Source organism: Camelus bactrianus, chromosome 18, assembly GCF_048773025.1.
Source record: "Camelus bactrianus isolate YW-2024 breed Bactrian camel chromosome 18, ASM4877302v1, whole genome shotgun sequence".
Lineage (NCBI taxonomy): Eukaryota > Metazoa > Chordata > Mammalia > Artiodactyla > Camelidae > Camelus > Camelus bactrianus.
Window position 1 is genome coordinate 37,365,324 of NC_133556.1, and position 21,053 is coordinate 37,386,376.

At 45.2% G+C, this 21,053-nt stretch overlaps 1 protein-coding gene across 3 annotated transcripts in view; it reads left to right on the forward strand.

Annotated features, from left to right (window-relative positions):
* The first annotated feature begins 6,821 nt into the window (after positions 1-6,821).
* LOC141573941 (trafficking protein particle complex subunit 9-like) overlaps positions 6,822-21,053 on the forward strand; it is a 184,253-nt gene continuing 170,021 nt past the window's right edge. For all 3 annotated transcript variants that reach the window (XR_012500440.1, XR_012500441.1, XM_074346849.1), the window contains exons 1-3: positions 6,822-7,206; positions 7,595-7,871; positions 10,258-10,976. The gene's annotated coding sequence lies outside the window, so the exon portion shown is untranslated. The remainder of the gene's footprint in view (positions 7,207-7,594; positions 7,872-10,257; positions 10,977-21,053) is intronic.

Here is a 21,053-nt window from a genome sequence, read left to right on the forward strand (position 1 = left end):
TGCAAATTTCTGATTTCGTATTCGGATGAGGCTGGGATACACCCAGAGCAGTATAAACAAGGCCCTACCTCCTGTCTCTTGCTGGGGCATCCCTCAGGTCTGTGCCTTCTACTCAAGCCTTTACTGAGCCCAGCTTTTGTCAGGAGCCCAAGTGCCTACCGGGATGGCAGGAGACCTGTCTCTCGTGGTCACGGTGGCCGACATTTCTATTGGTTGTGCTGAAACAGCTCTTCTGATATCCTCCGGCCACCCTTGCTCCAACCTGAGGACAGCCCTACCGTTCCTTTCCTAGGAGGAGGATCAATCCATGGTGCATTTTATGACAATCCTGTCCCCAGGAATGCACGGAAGGTTATCAACTGAGTGAGGGGAAGTGCCTCTGTGTCTCTGTGTCCCTGTATCTCTGTCTGCTCACAGTGCCCTGCCACCGGCTACTGAACAAGAAAAGTGCTATTCACCATGCTGTGTGTTTTGCAGATGTGTAGGTGATGGTCTTGTGGCTCATGTGTGGGCTTTGTGCTGGGATGATGAAGGGCTTATAAATACCTCATCAACATGTATTCGAGGTGGCCTGGTGCCACACAGACTTGATTCATGAAGGCATCAAGCCTGCACACTGGTTTGGAAACAACTTGGTTTTGATCAGTCACACTGCATGCATGACTCACTGCTGATCTCTGGGTGGTTTTTTCATTTTAGATTTATTCACCCAGTGTCTTGCTTAAGCTGAAAAATACATTTATTTCACTAGAATATTCTCGGATTTTTTGTTTTCACACATCCAGTTGTTTAATTCCTTTAAAAATCATTTTGTGTTTATAATGCCTCCTAATTTCTATCATCTCTAGGTTCCCAGTGGCCTGAGCCATGCACCAGATTTGATGTAGGAACTGTTCCACCAAAAGAAATCCCTTTGCCATAATATCTTTTGAGGAAAATATTATTTTTTAAGGCTCTAACAGTAAATCGTAGAACAAAGCATGGAACATTTATTGTAGTTAATACATGTTCATGCAAAAAGAAATGATATTTTCATTAAACAATGTTGATTTTAATAACTTTTACTAATGTGAATATTATTATTCATAATTTAAGTAACCAAATAAAACCACAGTTATTTATTATGAAGATTGAAAACTATTTACACTGTCTCTCAATTAGAGGTAGCTTTATTAGAAGACTGAAGGGTATTTAAAAGATGGAAAAATACCCATGATGACACCATCATTTTTATTAACTAAATATCAAGAACTGTGCAGGGTTAAGATTTAACCCTCTGCAAGCTGTCAAGTTAGCATGAGGTAGTTTGTGGATGCTGGCAGAAGACAGGAGACTCCCTCAGGATCAGAGACAAAGAACTTCCTGCCAGCACAGCAGGCAGCTTGGGGTTCATGTTCATGTTGGTTCCTGAGTTTCTTTCCTTTTGCTGTTGTAACAAAGGACCACAGTCTCAGTGGCTTAAAGCAATATACATTCATCGTCTCACTGTTCTATTGTGCAGAAGTGCAAGTCATTGTCAGTGGGCTAAAACCAACCTGTGGCCAAGGCTACGTTCCACACCGAGGCTCTAGGGAGGGATTCGTCTTCCTACCTTTTCCAGCTTGCAGAGGTGTTCACACTCCTTGGCCCAGGGCCCTGTGTCACTGTGACCTCTGCTGCCACTTTACATCTCTGTCTCTGACTATAGAGATATAAAGGAAGAGTCTTCTACATCTGGTATGGACCCTTTTTCCTAAATGGACATTGTATCTCTATTTATGTGCAGATTAAAACCCCTTCCCTCCAGGGTGTGGTGGCATCAGCTCACAAGATTACCACTCTGGGCTTTAAGTGTCCTCTTTGTATTGTCACCTGGGAACTTCTCTTTCCATAGTTAGCTCTGTGTTACATTTGTTGTTGTATTTTACCCGGCATTACTGAAAGTTTTACTTAAAAGGGATCCTAATTAGCTCTGTTTACCTGTTTCCAGAGCTGAAAGCTTCAGTTCTAGAGTATCTGTTTGATTTCTCTTAAAAATACATTCCAGTATATTTCTCTGGTGAAAGTCTTTACCCTGTTATCTATTCTCCCATAATTTCCTTATTTTCTTGAATATATTAAAAGTATTTCATAGCCTTTATTGGTAACTCTGAAGCCTACATCACCTGGGGGTTTGCATCCTTTGTCTAATGTTTCTTATTCTCATATTATCTGTTATATAGTCTTGACATGTTGCATGTCTTGAAATTCTTTATTACATGGCAGACATTGCAAATGAAAAATCCATATGTTATTTTCCGTGAGAGGTTTTCTACCTTCCTGTTAGGCAAACAGGGTGAGGGACTGATCATGTCGCTCCAATCAGGCGCGGAGGTGGATCAGGACTGAAGTGCGTTTTTTCTTAAAACAGCTTTGAGGTATACTTGGCAAAGTAATTTTCACACGTATAAAGTGTACAGCTAATACGTTTTGACATAAGTATATCCCCAAGAAACCATGACCACATTCAAGAGAGTGAACATACCCATCACCCACAAAGCTTCTCTCCTGCCATTTGTTGTCCCTCCCTCCCTCCCCATCTCTTCCCCTGGAAACCATTATCTGCTTTCCATCACAACATGTTGGTCTGCATTTTCAAGATCCTTGTATGAATGGATTAATGCAGTATCTACTCTATGTTGTCTGACTTCTTTCATTCAGTGTAATTATTTTGAGAGTCATCTGTGTTGCTGTATTAATAGCTTATTTGTCTTATAGCAGAGTATTGTTTAGTGCTGAGTTTTTACTGAAGAGTTTGTTGTGAGCAGTGTTTGGATAGACCATCATTTGTTTCTCCATTTACTTCTTGATGGATGCATGGGTTATTTACAACTTGAGCTATTATAAATAAAATTGCAGTGAATATTTGGTTACAAGTCTTTATATGGACATATGCTTTTCTTTTCTAAAGCACCAGATGAGGAATATCTGGGTTATATGGTAGATAGGTATTTACCTTTTTTAAAGAAACTGTTAAAGACTGTTCCAAAATGGTTGTACTATTGTAAATTCCTTGTGGTGTGTATCAGCTCTGGCTGCTCTACTTCCTTACCAGCACTTTGTAAGGTCGGTCTTTCTAATCGTATTCATTCTTGTATGTATGTGTACTAGTATCTCACTGTGGTTTTTAAAAGCATTTCTCTAATGACTAATGGCATCTTTAATCAGCATCTTTTCATATGCTTATTATCCATCTGGATATCTTTACTGAAGTGTGTTTTCTGGCCTCATTCATTCATTCAGGTGTTTGCATTATTATTGAGTTTTGAGACCTCTTTTTTCTGGATCAGATACAAAGAGAGACCTTTATCAGATATATGATCTGCAAATAGCTTCTGTCTATGGCTTGTCTTTTCATTTGCTTAGCAGTGTTTAGAACAGCTTTGAAGAGTCTTCATTTTGATAAAGTTCACTCTATCAGTTTCTTTTTAAAATAGATTATACTTTTGGTGTCATAGCAAAGAAATATTTGCCAAACCCAAGGTCATAAAGCTTAAGCCTATGCTTTTTCTCCTAGCTGTTTTATAGTTTTAGATTTCCTATTAAGATCTATGATCCATTGTGAGTTAATTTTTGTATATTTTGTGAGGTGTGGATCAAAGTTCATTTTTTTTTTTGCATATCACTCTCTAATTCTTCCAGCACTACTTGTTGAAAAGATCCTTTCTCCACTGCATCCTTTTTGAGAATCAATTGTCTATATAAGTGTTGGTTTAGTTCTGAACATTCTATTTTGCTCCATTATTCTATTTTCCTGTTTTACACCAACACCATACTTTCTGATTACTGTAGTTTAAAAAAAAAAAAAAAAGGCTGAAAATCAGATAGTGCAAGTCTTCCAACTTTGTTTTTCTTGTTCAAAATTGTTTTGGATATTTGGGATCCTTTGAATTTTTATATGAATTTTAGAATCAGTTTTAAAATTCCTTACATCCTGTTCTGCCAAAATTCCACCCATGTCTTTGGCCATCTCCAAAGCCACATTTTCTGAAGAAGTCTCTCTAGATCCCAGGTGAAAGGAATTTCTGTTTCATCTGTGCTCCAGTCACATTTGATAATATTTGATTACATTTATTCATATTTGGCTGGATGTACTTGTGTGATCTTTCCTGCCATATAGTAAATCTCTCAAGATTTGGAATCTTGACTTGGTTCCCTCTGTCTGCTGAGAAAACTAGTTCTATGCTTTGCAGGAGAGCGCCCTGCAGTAAGAGGTATCTGCAAGACACATCTAGCTCATTGCTTGCATATCGTCAAGGAATCCTGCAGATTTAGAATTGTTTATTGATTGTTGTCTCCAAGACGGCTCAGCCTTTTTTATTTCTATTGCTACTGCTGCAGTTTCAAAGGACAATGGGCTAATTATTTTCCAAATATCAAAACATACTGTAATTGAGTTGTGACGCAAATTATGTGCTGCTGTTTCTTAACAATCTGTTTAGTGTTCACAGGTACCTTCACTCATGGAACTTTTGGGAGAATGTCATATCCTCAGAGATAGCAATGCTGTCTTTGGCTACCTGAGCGGTAGTATCTGAACTCACTCCTGCTGTTTTTCCAGTGCCCCCTGTAGCCCTCCTCCAGCCCTCCATGGGGGGCCTGCAGTTCTGCCCTCGAAAATCCTGTTGCTTCTCAGGAAGAATTCCCTATGAAGCATATTCATGTCCTTCTTGTGGGGATATTCAGTCCAGAGACCTGACAGCAGGGGAAAATGTTTAGACTGCTTTTGGTAGAACGTAAATTCTTCCATACTTGTTAGAAGCAAATCCAATGAGGAAATTGTGTTGGCATCTAACAAATCAGCATAAATGTCTGATGAGGAAGATCAGCTTCCCCATCCCACTCAGGCGTCATGTTGATGTGACGCTCACCTTGGCTAACATTTTCTCCTGTGAGCAACGTGAAGTTCAAGACGTTATGAATGGCTTTTTGTTTTTCTTCCTTAGTCTTTCCACATTCACTGTGTCTGGTGAGATTATATGAATCCTGCTTATTTTCAGCCCAGCACTAAGCTTTTTAAAAGGATCACGTGTTTAAAAGGCTAGTGGACAATTTGTTAGAAGATCAAAATCCTTAGACTTTGGTCCTAGAGTTGAATCTTGGTTACTGGTGAATGAGAATTCCCGTTAAAATTTTAAATTCAGTGATATAAAGTTTTAAAAATAGTTAAATATTAGTCAATTTCATTAAACACTATAGCAGTTATTTACTTTTAAGCCTGTCTCTGGGGCAATTTTGCAATGATTCCCTCCCTTTATTGATTCCCTCTTTATCAGAATCCTTGAGAGGTCCCTGTCATCATTGTCAGTATCATCATCATCATCACCATCATCATGGAACTGATTCCTCTGAGAGATTCTAGGAAAATAAAGAGCTGGACGGGGTTATGTGCAGGTCAGTGTGTGCATATACAGTAATAAGAGTTGTCAGACATTAGATTCAAGATACCCATTCCATTTAGAGAAGAATGTGGTCATGAAATCCTGATGTGCTGAATGAAGGAAGCGATGGGAACAGGGTAGTCAATGGAAAGGAGGAGGAAGTGAGCAAAGTGGGGAGCATAGATCCTTGGTTAGGTGATCAGCACATTGGTGAGAATGAGGGGAGTGTGATGGCAGAATCATGTCCCTCCCCGGCCACAGGGTAGCCACCTGTGACGTGTTACTCTACATGGCAAAATGCATGAGAGATATTTTAGGACAAAAATCTTAGAGGATTTCTGTCTTCTAAATTGTCTATCAGTTAGCATTTTAAACCCATGATACATTATTAAAGATTAGTGCGGGGGAACAAATAAAAAGGATTCATATAATCCACCAGACATACTGAATGCAGAAAGGCTAAGGAAGAAAAACAAAAAGTCATTCATAAGTGCCTTGAACCATAAAATGCTCATGAGAGGAAATGTTACACAGGTGAGTGTCGCAGCCACATCCATAATGCCTGAGTGGGATGGGACAAGGGGATCCTGAGATGAGACAATAGGGTGAGTAGCCTGGATTGTCCAGGTGGGCCGAATGTATTCACAGGGGTCCTTAAAATGGAGGACATTTCCCAGCTGAGTTTAAATTCAGAGGGATGTGTAGCCATAGAGCAATGTTCAGAAAGGCTGCTGACCATGAAAATGGAGGAAGTCGTGGGGCACAAGCTAAGGAAGGTGGGTTACCTCTGGAAACAGGAAAAAAAAAAACAACAACAAGGAAACATTCTCTTCTAGACCCTCTAGAAGGAAGGAAACCTGCTGCTACCTTGAATTTAGCCCAGCGAGAATTGTGTTGGATCTCTGACCTCCACAGCCATAAGCTGATAAATCTGTGCTGGTTTAAGCTCTTAAGCTTATGGAAATTTCTTATATTAGTAAAAGGAAAATAACATAGTGAGCCGTAGTGTAACGGATTAAAGGTATAGGATGGGGTGTGGAGAGGATTCTGACATTTACACCTAAAAAACAACCAGGTGAAGTGGGAAGGTGTTTTAAGGAAGACTTACCTGGCAGGGCTGTTAAGCAGACTGGAGCGAGGGGAGCATTGGAGTTAGAGGAATCAATTAAATCTCTACCAGAAAAATAAGGAATAAAATGTAACAGGGCTTCAGTGATAGTGGATGTAGGAATGGAAATGGGCAGAGAGATATAAATATTACTTTGAAATTAGCTACAGGTTTGATGACTGCATGTTGGGGAGACTTAGCCGATGTGTGGACTGAATGTTTGCATCCCCTCAAAATCCATATGTCGAAACCCCATCTCCCAGGGTGATGGTATTTTGAGGCGGGGCCTTTGGGAGGTGATTTGTAGGATAAAATGAGGTCATGAGAGTAGAGCCCTCATGAATGGGATTAGTGTTCTTATACAAGCCCCCAGAGTGCTTGCTTCTCTCTGCTCTCTGGGATATGAAGATATTGGGAAGACAGCCATCTTCGAGCTGGCAATCCTCTCAAGGATACATTGACCTTGAAAGTCTCAGCCTCCAAACCATAAGGAATATGCTGGTTGTTTAAGCCACCCGACCCACGGTAATTTGTTACAGCATCCCAGACTGACGAAGACAGTGGAGAATGCCTCTGAGTTTGGCACTGATTGCCTGGAGAATGCTGAAACCCAGGGAAGTGGGCAGCACAGACGTTTACTCATTTAATCCTGCCAACACAGTAGGAGATAGAGTCTACATATTCCTCGCTACTTAAAAGGTAAGGAAAAAGAGGCACAAATAATAACAACGACAACAAAAACAACAATAATTTGTCCAAGATTCACACAGAACCCCCTGGAGGCAGAGTGAGAATTTATACTCAGGCAGTCTGGCCCAAGAGCCCCTGCTCATAACTAATAAGTCAGATCACCTTGCTTATGTGGATCAGTTTTTTTCAACTGTGATATGAGGATACTGTGTCCAGTAACTTATAATTTCAAAATACTTCACTGTAACGGAATCATTAGTCACAGGCCTTACAAACCACAGAAACCTACACATACAAAAATAACTCGTTAGGTCAAGATAACCAATAACGTTTTTAAATATTATACCTGCTGGGCCTTTGCAATAAAATGTCTTTTTATAATTCTGTCTGGCTACAGAATAACTTCATAATCCTGCATGTTGCTGGTGGCTCCCATGTTGGACAGCACGGGCCTAGAGATTTTAAATTACTTGCCCAGACTCGCCCAGGAAGCTCGTGGTGGGATCCGAGCTATAGTCTGGGACTTTTCCTTCCTATCCAACAAGTCCCTCATGGAAGTTTAGAAGCTTCTCCTTTGGTGCCCAGCTGTCTATCCGTACTTATAACATCTTGTCAGGTGTTCCAGCCTGCTCCTGAACATCAGCCAGAACCCACTTCTGCTCTATTTTGTCCAGGTAATACCTTCTAGCAACTTCCATTGCCTTCTTGGCATCAGTTCTTACCTGGAAGGGTAGTGGCTAGAGGTGGAAATGTGTCCACATGACAGGTTTTTCATAAACATAGCAGGAGTGGTCAAGAGAATAAAACGTCAGGAAGATGAGTAGAAGCAGGTCATTTAATATACCAAATGGGTACTTTCAATGTCTGTGTTTCCGAGTCCAGGCTTGTTCTGCTCGTGCATTACAGGCCAATAAATCAGGAGACCAGGTTTTGGGGCAAGAAATAGCGACTTTAATTTGGAAAGCCAGCTGAGAAATGGTAGAATAATGTCCTGGGGAACCATCACCCCAAGTCAGATTTCAGGCTCTTCTTATATTAAAAATGGGAAGTGGGAATGCTTGGTTGTTGCAGAATTGGTGTATGAATTCTTTGTTGTTAGAATCCTTTGTTCTTGCAGCTCTTCACCTGGGTCACATCCGTGTAAACCTCCAACAAACAAATGTTGTTTTCTATTCTGTAACTTGTTATCTTTATGTGAATAGAAAAGTGTTAATATCCTTCAAAGTCAGAGCCTTGAGAATAGGTTCTCCTGTATATTTCAGGCTCTAGGCAACATTGTTTTACAAAAGGTGCAGAACCAACAAGACTAAGCCTAGGAAACAGGGCACAGGGTTAAAGTCAAAGGAACAGATCTAATATGGAGTCAGATTTTTCTTTCCTATTTCAGTAGTGCCATGGAGAAGGCAGTTTGGGCAGCTTTTCGTAGGGTCCTGGAGACTTTCTCTCTCAGCCTCTGTGTGCCTCTGTTGAAAACCCTTCATAGCTATCTGCCCTGCTGGAAAACCACTCCGCCTGTTTTGCCCTGAAGATGTGTTCTGTTTATAACTGATCTCTACTTCTTGGAAAACAACTCAATAAAAACTCAGTTGGTTTTCCACCAGCCATGGGCAGGGGTGAGGTATAGCACTTTATTATTTTATTAAAAAAAAAAAAAGAAGTCTTAAAACAGCACTGGGCACATAGGAGAGAGTCAATAAATGCTTCCTGGCTAAAATCAAAATTGATGGCTCAGTGATTCCATGGCTGCTGTATTTGCAGAGCTTGCTACTCCTTTGCTCCATTACACATTTTTTTAACTGAAAAAGAAATACATGCATGTGGTTAAAAAAATTCAAACAGAGCACAAAAATACACAAGTGAAAGAAGTTTTCCCTCATCCTCTCTTCTTTCAGCCCTCCCTGGAGATGCCACTGTTTACAATCCTTTGTGTGTTTTCCAGATATGCTATGCACATTCCGACCTATGTATGTAAATTCCTTTAAAGTATTACTTATTTTTAACTTAAAGGGATTTAAATCCTCAAGTGTCTTCTGCCCTGGTAATAGAAAAGAACAAATCAGACTCCATATTAGATCTGTTCCTTTGACTTTAACCGTGTGCTCTGTCTCCTAGGCTTCATCTTGCTTGTAAAACAATGTTGCCTAGAGCCTAAAATATACAGGAGAGCCTATTTTGAAGGCTCTGACCTTTAAGGATATTTAACACTTTTCCATTCATATAAAGATAACAATTTACATAATAGAAAATAACGTTTGTCTTGTTGGAGGTTTACAGGGATCTGACCCAGGCAGATAGCTGCAAGAACAAAGGATTCTAACAACAAAGAATTCCTACATCAAGAAGATTGCAAAAACCAAGCTCGTAGGAAAGAAGCCTGAATTCTGACTTGGGGAGATGGTTTTCCAGGACATTAGTTTGCCATCTAGGTCTACAGAAAGTTGCTACTCCATGCCCCAACACCTGGTCTCCCAACTTACCGGCCTGTCCTGCACTAAGGAGAATGAATTTGGACTCAGTAACACTCCTATCTTCCTAGCAAGCTGGGCACTGGAATTGAGGGCAGCTATCCCACACCCAGGGACATACTGTGTGCCCTTGATGGTTCCCCGAGGGTGGGGTGTGGTTTACCCAGGAAGGATGGGGACTATGCACCAACACTCAGGCAGTATGCTCCTTCTGGGATCTGACCTCGTACCTCCCGCTCCCCACCAGCACAACAACTGGGAGAGTGGAGGTAAGGCAGAGATCTTGCCTGCCTGTGTCCCAGCGTGTAAAAGGGGAATATGTACTCTTTCCAAGGTAGTTCTGAGCGACAATACCTGCGGGTGCTTGGTTCCCAGAGCAAAAGGAAACCTAGCTCCACTTGGGGGCAACGGGTGTGATCCCCGTAGGGGTCCTGCAGAGGCCTTGGATGGAGGGCTGGACCAGGGAGGTAAAATATGAGCTGCGGGCCTTGAAGGGTTAGAGAAGTGTGCAGAGGCAGGACTGCTGCCTCCTTCAGGATGCCCCCAGAGTTAAAACTATTTCTCTCCATCTCTGCTACTCTCCTCCACCCTCCAGATCCCTGCCTTCTCTCTGCTCCTCCTGTCCATGTCTCTCCCTCCACTTTTCCCCTTCTCCCGTCCTCCTCCCATCTTCTCCGTCCCTCGCTTCCCCACCTTCTCTCGCAGAACCCAGAGAGGATCGCTGGCCCTCCTGCGCATGCGCAGTCGGTGCCAGCTGGAACGAGGGTTGGAAGCTCCAGCTCCGAGCAGGGGATCGGCCCCAAAGTCTGCTCAGCTCTTTCGCCTGGTAGGACTGTTGCTCCTGCCCCGGCGCCCCGGCCACAGCTGTCCAGGGCCAGGTGTGCACCTGCCGCCTCTCGCCCCAGCCGGACTCCCCTGAGTCCGCGGCTGGAGTCCCTTTCCCCTCTCCCGCCCGCGAGTCCTCTCCTCCCGGGCTGCCTCTCCTCGGCCGCCGGCCCGTCCCCGCCCCTGGGCGGGCTGTGTCCCGGGACGGCGGGGTCTGCGGACCCGGACGGGGGCGGGCGGCTGGGGCTGGGGCTGGCCTCCGAGCGGGGCTACAGCCCGCGTCCCCCTCCTGGCTTTCCCTGCCCCGCGACACCGGGGCTGCCCTCCTCTCCCTTTCCCGCTCCCTGAGGACCAGCTCAGTGGTGTGGGCGCTGCTCCCCGGGCTGAGAGCCTCCGGCTGTGAACCCCAGCTTCTCCTGGTGGAGTCGGGAAAAGGGAGCGTCAGTGCTGAGCGAGCTTCCGTCTCCTCCCTCAGTGTTTCTGCCCCAGGTAAGTACCTTGAACACTTTCACTTGTTATGATGGCGGTGCTTGATGATGTCACTGTTTTTATAGTGAGAGGGATTACAGTGTTGAAAGCAAGGCTTGGTTCAGTTAAAAATGAGCTGAAGGCATGAGGCTGTGACATCCTCCATCTTTCCCTCTCCCAGGGTGAAACGTGTGACCGTCGATCTTAAAAAGATAGTTACAGTCCCTAACTAGCCCAGCCCAGCTAGGGTGTGTTAACAGGAACAGCACCACCAGAGGCGTTGGAGACTCAGGGACATTGCAGTCCTAAGGAGCTCCTGGCAAAATTTGGTTTGTTTTGGTTTTTTGGTTCTTCTTAAATTGTGGGGCAGACTAGTTGTATAGAGGGAAAAATAATTGTCAAGAAATATTTTTTCATTTAACGTCTTTATTGTGATATTGTTCACACACCATGAAGTCCACCCACTTAAATGCTACAATTCAGCAGCTTTAGCATATTCACAGTGGTGCAACCATTAATATTTCAGAACGTTTTCATCACTTCAGAAAGACCAGTGGAAATGATTGACCTATCCACCCCTTCCCAGTGCTGGTTCTAAAGAAGTTTCTTGGTTGTTCCTGACCATAAATTATCTTGTTACCCATAAAAACTCTGGTAGGTAATCTAAACAGAATTGTATTGAATCAGTCTATCAAAGCAAGAAGAATTAATGTCTTTATGGCATAAATTTCTTCTACCCATGAATATATCTCGGACCCTATGTTTTCATATTTCCAGAGCCTGGCCCATGGGAAGTCCTCATTAATTGTTGGGTTTGTGAATGATGAGATTCTATACATCGTTAGTTGCAAACTGAAACCTTTCACAGAAGAGAAAATAAACTCACTGAAGCCAAGTGACTCTCTGATGGTCAGAAAGAGTGACAGCCAGTGCTGGAGTGATCCAGTGGACTTGGTGTTTGTAACCAGAATTCTCCAGCACCTACAGCTAAGGGGATCAGAGTATTCTTTTATTTTTTCTAATTGGCGTTGCTTTTATTTTTACTTATTTTTTAAAATTATTTTTTATTGAAGTGTAGTCAATTTAGAATGTTAGTTTCAGATGTACAGCAGAGATTCAGTTATAAACATATGCATATGTATCTACATATCTTTTAGATTGTTTTTAGTACAACTCATTACAAGAAATTGAATATAGTTCCCTGTGCTATATAGTAGGTCCTTGTCATTTATTTTATATTTATTAATGTGTATCTGTTAATCCCCCTTTTCCTGCCTGCTAACCACAGTTTGCTTTCTATGTCCATGAGTCTATTTCTAGCAGCACCGTATTTGCTAGTAATATATGCTGGTTGGCTGCTTTCAGTTTCAGTAATTCCACCTTATCTGTGGGCATTTTCCTTCTGGTGGGCCTGTGTGTGGTTTGCTCACGTGATATAAGAGTTGTGTATTTGGGAGAACTCCAGGCCTCGTGTAGTGCCTGGTACAGAGTGCCCACTGAGCTGATGCTTGAACTGGGAAAAAAACATAGTAAATGTTGGAATTTCCACTATGGTTGAGACTTCCAGGTTTCTATAACCTGTGTCTCCCACCTTAATGTTGGCTGCACCCATACTGGGTAATTTGGTGGAACTTCATGGTATGGTGGTGTAGAGACGGGGCCTTGTATGCTTCTTCTCTTTCCGTTTTCTAAGACTCATTCTCCTGGGCCTTCCATATCCTCCCCCAGAAGTGCCCAAGGCTGGCTTGGTGCTGCGCTGAGGCAATATTTGTTAATAAGGCCCTTTCCTCATCTCTTCTGAGCCTCCGTTTCCTTCTCTGCACAATGAAGACTTAGACTAGAAAGTGCTTTTCAGTTTCTTTTAAGCCATGTTTCCTTTGAGAAACAGAAAATGCAAATCTCTCCTCCCATTCAACATATAGATTTTGACACATCCAAAATGTGACATAGCTCTTTGTGGAAAATTGAAGTGATTGTGATTCCAGGTGGCACAGAAAAGACTCTTCAGACATTTATTGTAGGGAGAGGGCAGGAAAGGGGCAGTATATCCCACTTTCTAGTGTGAGCACTGGGACAGGGGCTTGGGTTTAAATACGGTGTCTGACGTGGCCACTCTCTAATTTTTTTTTTTTTGCCTCTCTCTAATCTTGCACAATGTGATAAACCTCTTTCCCTCAGTTTCTTAATGCGTCAAGTTGGGGTGATAATATTTTAAGTGTTTTGTGAATCATTATACACATAAGACATTTGTTTCTCGGTAGAATCAAAACCTGCGAGGGAATAAGGGATTTCTTTAAAAAAAAAAAATCTTGTCCACAGCACTCTGTTTGTGTCTATTTTGAAGTTCCTTGAGGGTGAGTGTTGGGTCTAAAGTCCATCGTGGGACAGGTGGCCCATGGGTCTGTGTGCCGCAGATTGCCCCCTCCTCCCCAGTCCTCTTCCTCTCAGTCCAGGATGAAGTTCCCTAGTAGATTTACACAGAGATCTTGTGGAAATGGCTTTTCATTTTATTGTTTCATGAAGAAGGGCTGCCATCATGATCTCTGTAGTCAGGTTTTGGTGGCCTGAAGGCTATGCAATTACGTTTTTCTATTTAATATAAAGAAAAAAATTACAAGTACAAAATTAGACCTACGGTGGTGGCAGGGGCTCTTGAAAGTGGGGACCATTAGCTTTGTTAGTTTCAGGTACAGGGGCCTCTGGCCATGAGGACACATCATCATGCTCTGAAGTTGGAGGGACCAGTGGGCTCAGTGGGAATGTTTACTGAGTGTATCTCATGGGCTGGGCATTGACCTATTTGTACTGTGTGTTCCTTATTTGAGACAGTGAGCTCATTTAACCTCAATAGCCTCTTTAATAAATTAACTTTTTAATTTTGATATATAATGTAGATTCCCATGTAGTTGTAAGAGATAATATGGAGAGGGCCTACGGACTTTTTGCCCAAATTTCTTTAAAGGTTCCATCTTGCAAAGTTGGGATACAATTCAGTAATGACTCACTAACCCTTTGAGGTTTGTGTTATTGCCCTCACTTCTATTCATGATTAAACTGGGGTTAAGAGGAGCACACAGGCCTGCCCAGGTCACCCATGGTTAGTGTAGAGTCTGGTGAAACGTGGGCTTGGAATTTCCAGGCAGTACCAACATGATGCTCTGTGGCAGGGAGCAGCATTCACTTTGCTTGTTTATTCATTCATTCAACAAGCATTTATTGAGTAAACTCTGTGGGTCAGATGCTATCATAGGTTTATCTGATTCTTCAGCAGTATGGAGAATCCGGTAATATTTCCTTCTTTTTTTAATCTGAGAAAATTAGCTCTGAGAGGTTATAAACCCCCCAAAGGAAATATAGCTCATAAATGAGGGATAGTAAATTTGTACATTTCCTTCTTCTTATGCAGGTGGTACCCTAGGCATTTTACATTTGTAAACTTCCATAATCTAGATATATTCTTGTAAGGCAAGGATTTTTTTTTAATTGAAGTATACTCATGTTTACAATGTTGTGTCAATTGCAAGGTGTTTATTTTTTCTTGAATTTGGAATTCAAAAAATATTTTTTGAGGGGGGTAAATAGGTTAATTTATTTGTTTCATTTTTTTTAAAATGAGGTACTGAGGATTCAACCCAGGACCTCATACATGCTAAGCATGTGCTCTACCACTGAACTGTACCCTCCTCCCCAAAGCAAGTTTTCTTATCAAGTATTCTGCAGCTTAGGAGTTCAAATAAATTGGAGTTGAAATCCAGGTCTTTTGATCCTACTGTGTGTCTTTGCATTATATCCTGCTGAGGGGTGTGGAAGCAGTTCCTTTATTCATTCCTTTATTCAGCAGTTTTGAGCCCTGACTTTGCATCAGGGCCTGGCTAGGTGCTTGGAAACAGAAAACAAGAAATGACCCTTTTCTGCAGAGGGCGGAAGCCTAGACCAAAAGCTGCGTAATGTGATCCGAGCTGCGATAGCCATGTGCAGACGCTGAGGACAAACTGTACCCACGGCTTTGCTTGGGCTTCCCCTGCCTTCTGACTGGTACACACCAGGTCACCGCAACCCAGTGAGACCTGCAGCCCGCAGCACAGTATGTACCTCGGTCTCCTCTTCCCTCTCGTCAGGGCCTGCAACATGAACATCCCTGACTACGTGCAGTGTGCTGAGGACCACCAGACTCTCCCCGTGGTGGTCCAACCCATGGGGATCATCTCAGAGCAGAATTTGTTGTGCATCTATAAGCGAATCTCCTTGGTGAGGCATATCAGCCCGTGCGGCTCGCAGTGGGCACTCTGTATCCACTAAAGTCACCACTATGTGCCCGAGAATGGATGGAGCGACTTCCAGACCCACCGCAAGGTCGTGGGCCTTGTCACCATTACCGACTGCCTCTTGGCCAAGACCTTCGAGAAGCTCCACGTGCAGAGGAGCTGTATGGCACCACGCTCTATGACTCTCGGCTCTTTGTCTTTGTGCTGCATGGGGAGGTGGCCTAGCAGCCGCGCACCGACGTGGCCTTCAATTTACGAGGACTGCAGGGTGGTGGAGAAGAGGATCGAGGACTTCACTGTGTCTCTCTTCATCATGCTCAAGTCCAAGTGGCTGGACGGTGCATCCGACAAGTCTGGGGACAAGATCCTCCTGCTCTACATCCTGTTTGAGAAAGAGGACTTCGTGGGACTGGACACAGAGAGCAGGAAAGTCTACCTGGATGCCCGGCCACCCTGGCTGTGTGAAGGGTTGCTTCCCTACATCCAGAAAGGGATCAGCAAGGAGGAGGGCTGTCTTGTAGCCAAGGCGTGAGGGAGGAGCAACCCGCCGGTTTTCAGACGTTTAAAAGTGAATCCGCCTTTGTTTCAGAGAGATTCTTTTAGGGTTATTATGGACACTTACTCCCGCTTTTCAGCCAATTCCCCTGGTGTGACCCCTGGAGTTGCTGTCCAATAGAGTAGCCAAAGCCACTGATGCTAGGAGAGCTGGGGAGGACGCTGCTCTGAGCTGAGATGTGCTCTAGGTCAAATGCACATCAGACGCTGAGACTTGTCTAGTAAAAAGAATGTAAACTATCTTGTTACTTTCTTTATTGATTACATGTCAAAATGATAGTATTTTACATACAGCAGAATAAGTAAGATATGTTCTTAAAATCAGTTTCTAGGGTTTTTTTGGGGGTTTACCTTTTTAAATGTGGCAACTGGTAAACTTTCTTTACATGGCTCACATTTCATTACTGTTGGACAGCCTGTCCTGGGACAGTCCCATCCCTTTGCTTATAGATGTCATGCTGAATCCTGAGATGCAGAATGAGGCGCTGGTTGAGCTGGGGGTGGAGCCAGTGTCTCCTGCCTCCCAGGTCCAGCACCTGCATGGCTCAGGCCCTCTCTCCCTGCCTCACAAACACCATGCCAATTTAGGACAACAGAAACACTGCCAGGGGCTTCCAAATGAGCTCCTTAGGCAGGGAAAGGCGTGTCACGGAGTATGGGGCACAGCAGGGAAAGATTCGTCTTCACTTTGTCCCTGTGATTAGGTCAACGGACCCACTTTGTCTTGGAAGTGCAGACGAGCTCTTCTGGGCTGCCTACCCCTCCACCTTCTGCTCTGTTTCCCTGTGTATCTATTGAGATGTCCCTCGGGCAGAAGAGGGTGAGATGCCTTTGCCGAGAGGTGGTCCCCCTTTGCTGGGGAGATTGTGGGAATCTGTGTCACCCCGGACTATGGCCTCGGGCCTTGAGTCTGGAGAGGGCTCATGGCGGTCCCACAGGTGACGGTCGGAGGACCTGGCACGTGCTGCCGGGCCCGATGTGGAGGAGGTGTTCTGCGATTCTCTGTGAGTCTAAAATCAGATTCTACTTTCTGGTTGTTGGTAAGTTGGAGGAGAAGATGCCAGAGAATTGACAAAAAGATAGTCCAGACCAGTCCTGTGAGTGACAGGCACAGGGGACCCGAGTCCCACTTGCTTGTGGTGCCTGGCGGGCTCTGGATGAATTTTCACTTCCTCCCCGGACATACCTCTATGGCTTAAGGAAGGGGCGAGGCATGTCGTGGCCATGACTTGTACTTGTCCTCGCAGGGCCCTGTGATCTACACGGCTTTCTCCTCTTCTGCTTCTTGTAGATGAGCTGGCAGATGTAGTGGCCTGGGAAAAGCTGAGGGCACAGATGCCAGCACCATGCCACTCCCAGGCTGGCTCCATTCCCGTCACCTGTCACCTCCTGCTCAGTCCCCAGGCGTCAGTCAATGTAGGTGCATCGGTGCAACGTAAGCAGGGACCACCTTCTCCCCCTGGACAGAATGGTGGTTGAGCAGTGGAAGCCTGGAGCCCTGCCCCAGCCCCCTGGCCAGTGCCTCCTCTTTTGTCACAGGAGGCACTGGTGACATGTTTGCTCAGCAACTGCTTGGCTCTGAGTCTGCAGACCCACCAGAGAATGCCAGCTTGTTTTTGCCTTTTGAAGTGTGTCCTTGGGATTTGGCGGAGTAGCTGGTTGTGTGCTTAGCCCATAGTGGTTGACATTGTCACCATTGTTTACCCAGAACCTCGTGTACCAGGCATGGCTCTCGGCATCAAAATACAGCAGCGCATTAAACCTCCTTCCTGGTGGGTCTGTCTGTTTTGGTACCGTAAGGGCTCAGCCAGCATCTGAACGTCAGTGAGATAATGCGGCCAGTGAGCTCGGGTCAAGTGCGCTCTCCTTCAGTCACTTTTACTCCATTTTTGCTTTTACTATTCCACAGTCATTACTTTTTTAAACAATGCTTTGGTGCAGGAACAGAGCCTAATTCTCTCCTGTTACTCTTGGTGGGAGTGAGTAAAATTGTCCAGCTTGAAATGCGACCACATTTTGTAGCTCAAAAGCTGTTTACACGCATCTAGGTGAAGTTTAGGTCTGGGGCGCTGACCACGTTGGGGTCCCCCGGCAGCGCCGCTCGCCTCAGGCCCCTGCCTTCCCTGGAACAATAGGTGAGGATGGGTCTCACCGTCCCCTCGTCCCTGTCCTCACCAAACTCACGTATATTCTTGTAATTGCTCTCAGTTATTTTTGTTCTCATGTGTTTCTAATTTTCGCTGTTCCTCTTTTCCTTTTTCTATTTCCCTTTCTGTCTTGTACCGCCCTGTGAGCATGTTGTTGCGTCTGAAAAGTGGACTGTGCACACCCTGCATTGGAAATAGCCAGATTGTCCTCTGTGCTGTCCCCATCGCTTTCAAAAGCAAAAACCTTAACAGTTGCCTTGATCCATATATTATCCTAGTCATCTTTTTATTTTCCAGGTTTTGGAATTTTTGCTTTGTTAGCACATCACCCACTGGTGTTTGATACCTGTTAAAATCCTTGCTTTGAGGAACCAGTTTGGTCCTCCTTATGTTTGGTGACAAATGCGCCCTTATTAAATTTGTTTGATTGTTTTGAAGAAGTGAGATGCGAATTGATTTAGGCGGCTGCTGAGGGATTTTTTCATGGAGTATTTAAACTTGGAAAGTCAAAATCTGCAGCATCTTCCTTGATTCTGGCTTTTACACAAACGTGCTTGGCACACGGTTCCGGGCTGTCGCTGTGTGACGTGCGTGACGGAGCTTCCTGGCCGGTGGTCACTGGTGAGAAAGTGGCAGGCTCGGGGGTGAGCAGCTGCAGGGGATGCTGTTGGAGGAAGCAGTCACGGTTTTTTTGTTTTTTGTTTTTTGTTTTTGCATTCACCTTCCCCGTGCCATTTACTTTACTTTGCCTTCATAGAGAGGCAGGAGCGGGTCTAAACTCCATGCCACTCTTATTTTCCCTTTACGAGGCTGGTTTTTCTGAGTATCAGAACAACATGGCCTTCTCCTAAGTAGCTGGCTCACTTGGATCTGGTGGACACAGGGACCGCTGAAGGGGACCGTATCTTCCTCTCTGCTCCAGCCAGTGGGCATTCAGAGCCGGGTCTGCGGTTTGCCTCAGCAGCCATGCAGGCCTCCCTGCACCAGCCTTTACTATTAACCCATGTTGGCAGTAAATAGCTGACTCCGTGTCTGTTGCAGCTGACGGCCACCGGCCGTGTCGTTAGTTTGCGGTAGTGAGTCTCCAACACCACAGTCAGCCGTGAAGTGACCTTGCATTCTCACCCACACCCTGGTTCATCTCACCCGGGGAAAGGGTTTGGCCACCACCGTCATGCTGGCCATGAGACCTTGTTTCTCCTTTCATGCCCTGGTCCAATTGTGGACACTTCATCCTTCACTGACTTGGTCTCGCTTGAGACAGGCCAGACTTTCTGAAAGAGTCCATCACATTCTGGGGGGGAACAGAACAGAAGTAAGAGTCGCAAGTAGGAGTCTAGGCTATCTGGGTTGGCAAATGCAGGCTGGGATCTGTGAAGGCTGGGCTGTGCCCTGGACACAGGCCTTTCCCGTGGCTCCTGATAGCCCAGGGGTCGGAGTGAGAACAGCCTTGCCTGGGTTCCCCCATCCTCATCTGCTCACTGGCAGGTGTGTCTGCTAACTAGGAACTCCCCCAAACCTCGGGCCCTTCAAAGTTCAGACCACAGGAGAACCTTGAGTCCCTTCTCCTGGGCCTCCTTTGTGAGAATCCAGTGCCTTCTGAGGTGACCAGTGGCAGGAGATGCCTCCCCCTCCAGGGAGCTCTCTTCGGAGGACTGTGACGCACTGCACCTTGCTGTCAGCTTGTGGGGTTCCATCCGTGGTCCTTGCAGAATCAGACTTGAGACTGGCTTAGCGATAGAAATGACAGGACTGATTCCAGGGCAGGGCTGGGGGAGGAACAGGTGAAATTGAATGTGACCTCAAGCACCTAGGTGGGTTCTGGGTCTGTTAATAAAATCGGGAGCCTGGGAGGTACCTGCCAGGAATCGAACTCTAGAGTAAATGGTGGACATGAGGCATTTTAAGATTCCATTTGTCATCCAAGTTAGGACCTCAAAGAGGTACTCGGGTCTATGGCCCTGGGGCTCAGGTGAAGGAGCCGGACCACAGATACACGTTGGGAGTCGTCATTCTTAGCTGGTGTTCACAGCCGTGCAGGTGGATGAGTTCATCTCGAGAGGTGCAGACTGAGGCTGAGGCGGGGCAGGGCTGTGCCTGGGTTGGAGGAAAGCCCAGACCATGCAGCTTTGGTGTGTCAGTCAGTGGCGTTTGGGATTTTCAGAGCAATGGCATTTATCCTTAAGGGTCTTGGGGGTGGGCAGGGCCACCCAGGAAGAAATCTGAAGGGAGGGTTGTGGCCACACGTGCGCGTCTTGGGATGATGCAGAGGCTGCATGGTCCGGGAGGGGAACCTCCTCGGAAGCTGGAGTCGGAGTGGGGAGAAGGTAGTCACACTCACCTGTGAGGGAGGGACAGAGGCCTAGGGAGTCTCCACCCTAGCGGACTCTCTTTCCCACGAACAAAAGGCCAGCAGACAGAAGATTTGAGGTGAGAAGGGACGGGCGCTGGGAGAGGAGCCAAAGTGGAGAATGGTGGTTGGACAGTTCTGGAATAGTCTCCCTGCAAAATAGAGTTAAAAAAACCCAGACTCTTAAGAACATTGATAGTGACGTTGGAGGAGATAGTTCTTTTTCTGGCCTCCTAAAGGTAAGGCATGTATCCGGGAGTACACAGAAGAATCGGGCAGTCTGGTCCGGGGGCTTGACCCTTACCAGGGGGAACAATGCAAGTTTAAAGGGGAAGAAGGGCAGCGGAGGGCAACTAGCCAGGCCTCGTGTCAGGTACCAGTCGGCCGCACTACTTGCATGTTGCATTCACATCCATGCCTCCCAGGTTGGCGGTGGCAGCCCCCTTGTAGAGATTGGGAAGCTTTCTCAGAGGGGTTAAGGAATTGGTCCGTTTAGCGGCTAGTCAATGCTGTAGCAGGATTCAAGCAGGGCCTTGTCAGACTTCAAGGTCATGTTCTATCTACTAATTCCGGTACCTCCCTGTTGTACCTGGATTGGTGAATTGGGTCAGTTTTGGAGCCTTTCACAAAAAGTACGATTTAAGTGCCTCAGGACTGTTTCACAAAGCTCAGTGTTCTTTAATGGTTCAGAAGCACCGCAGTGATTTTTGCCCCACAGAGGTTAGGTCTTACTCCTTTGACGATGACGTGGTTGCAAATGACGTACAGGTGCAAATCCAGA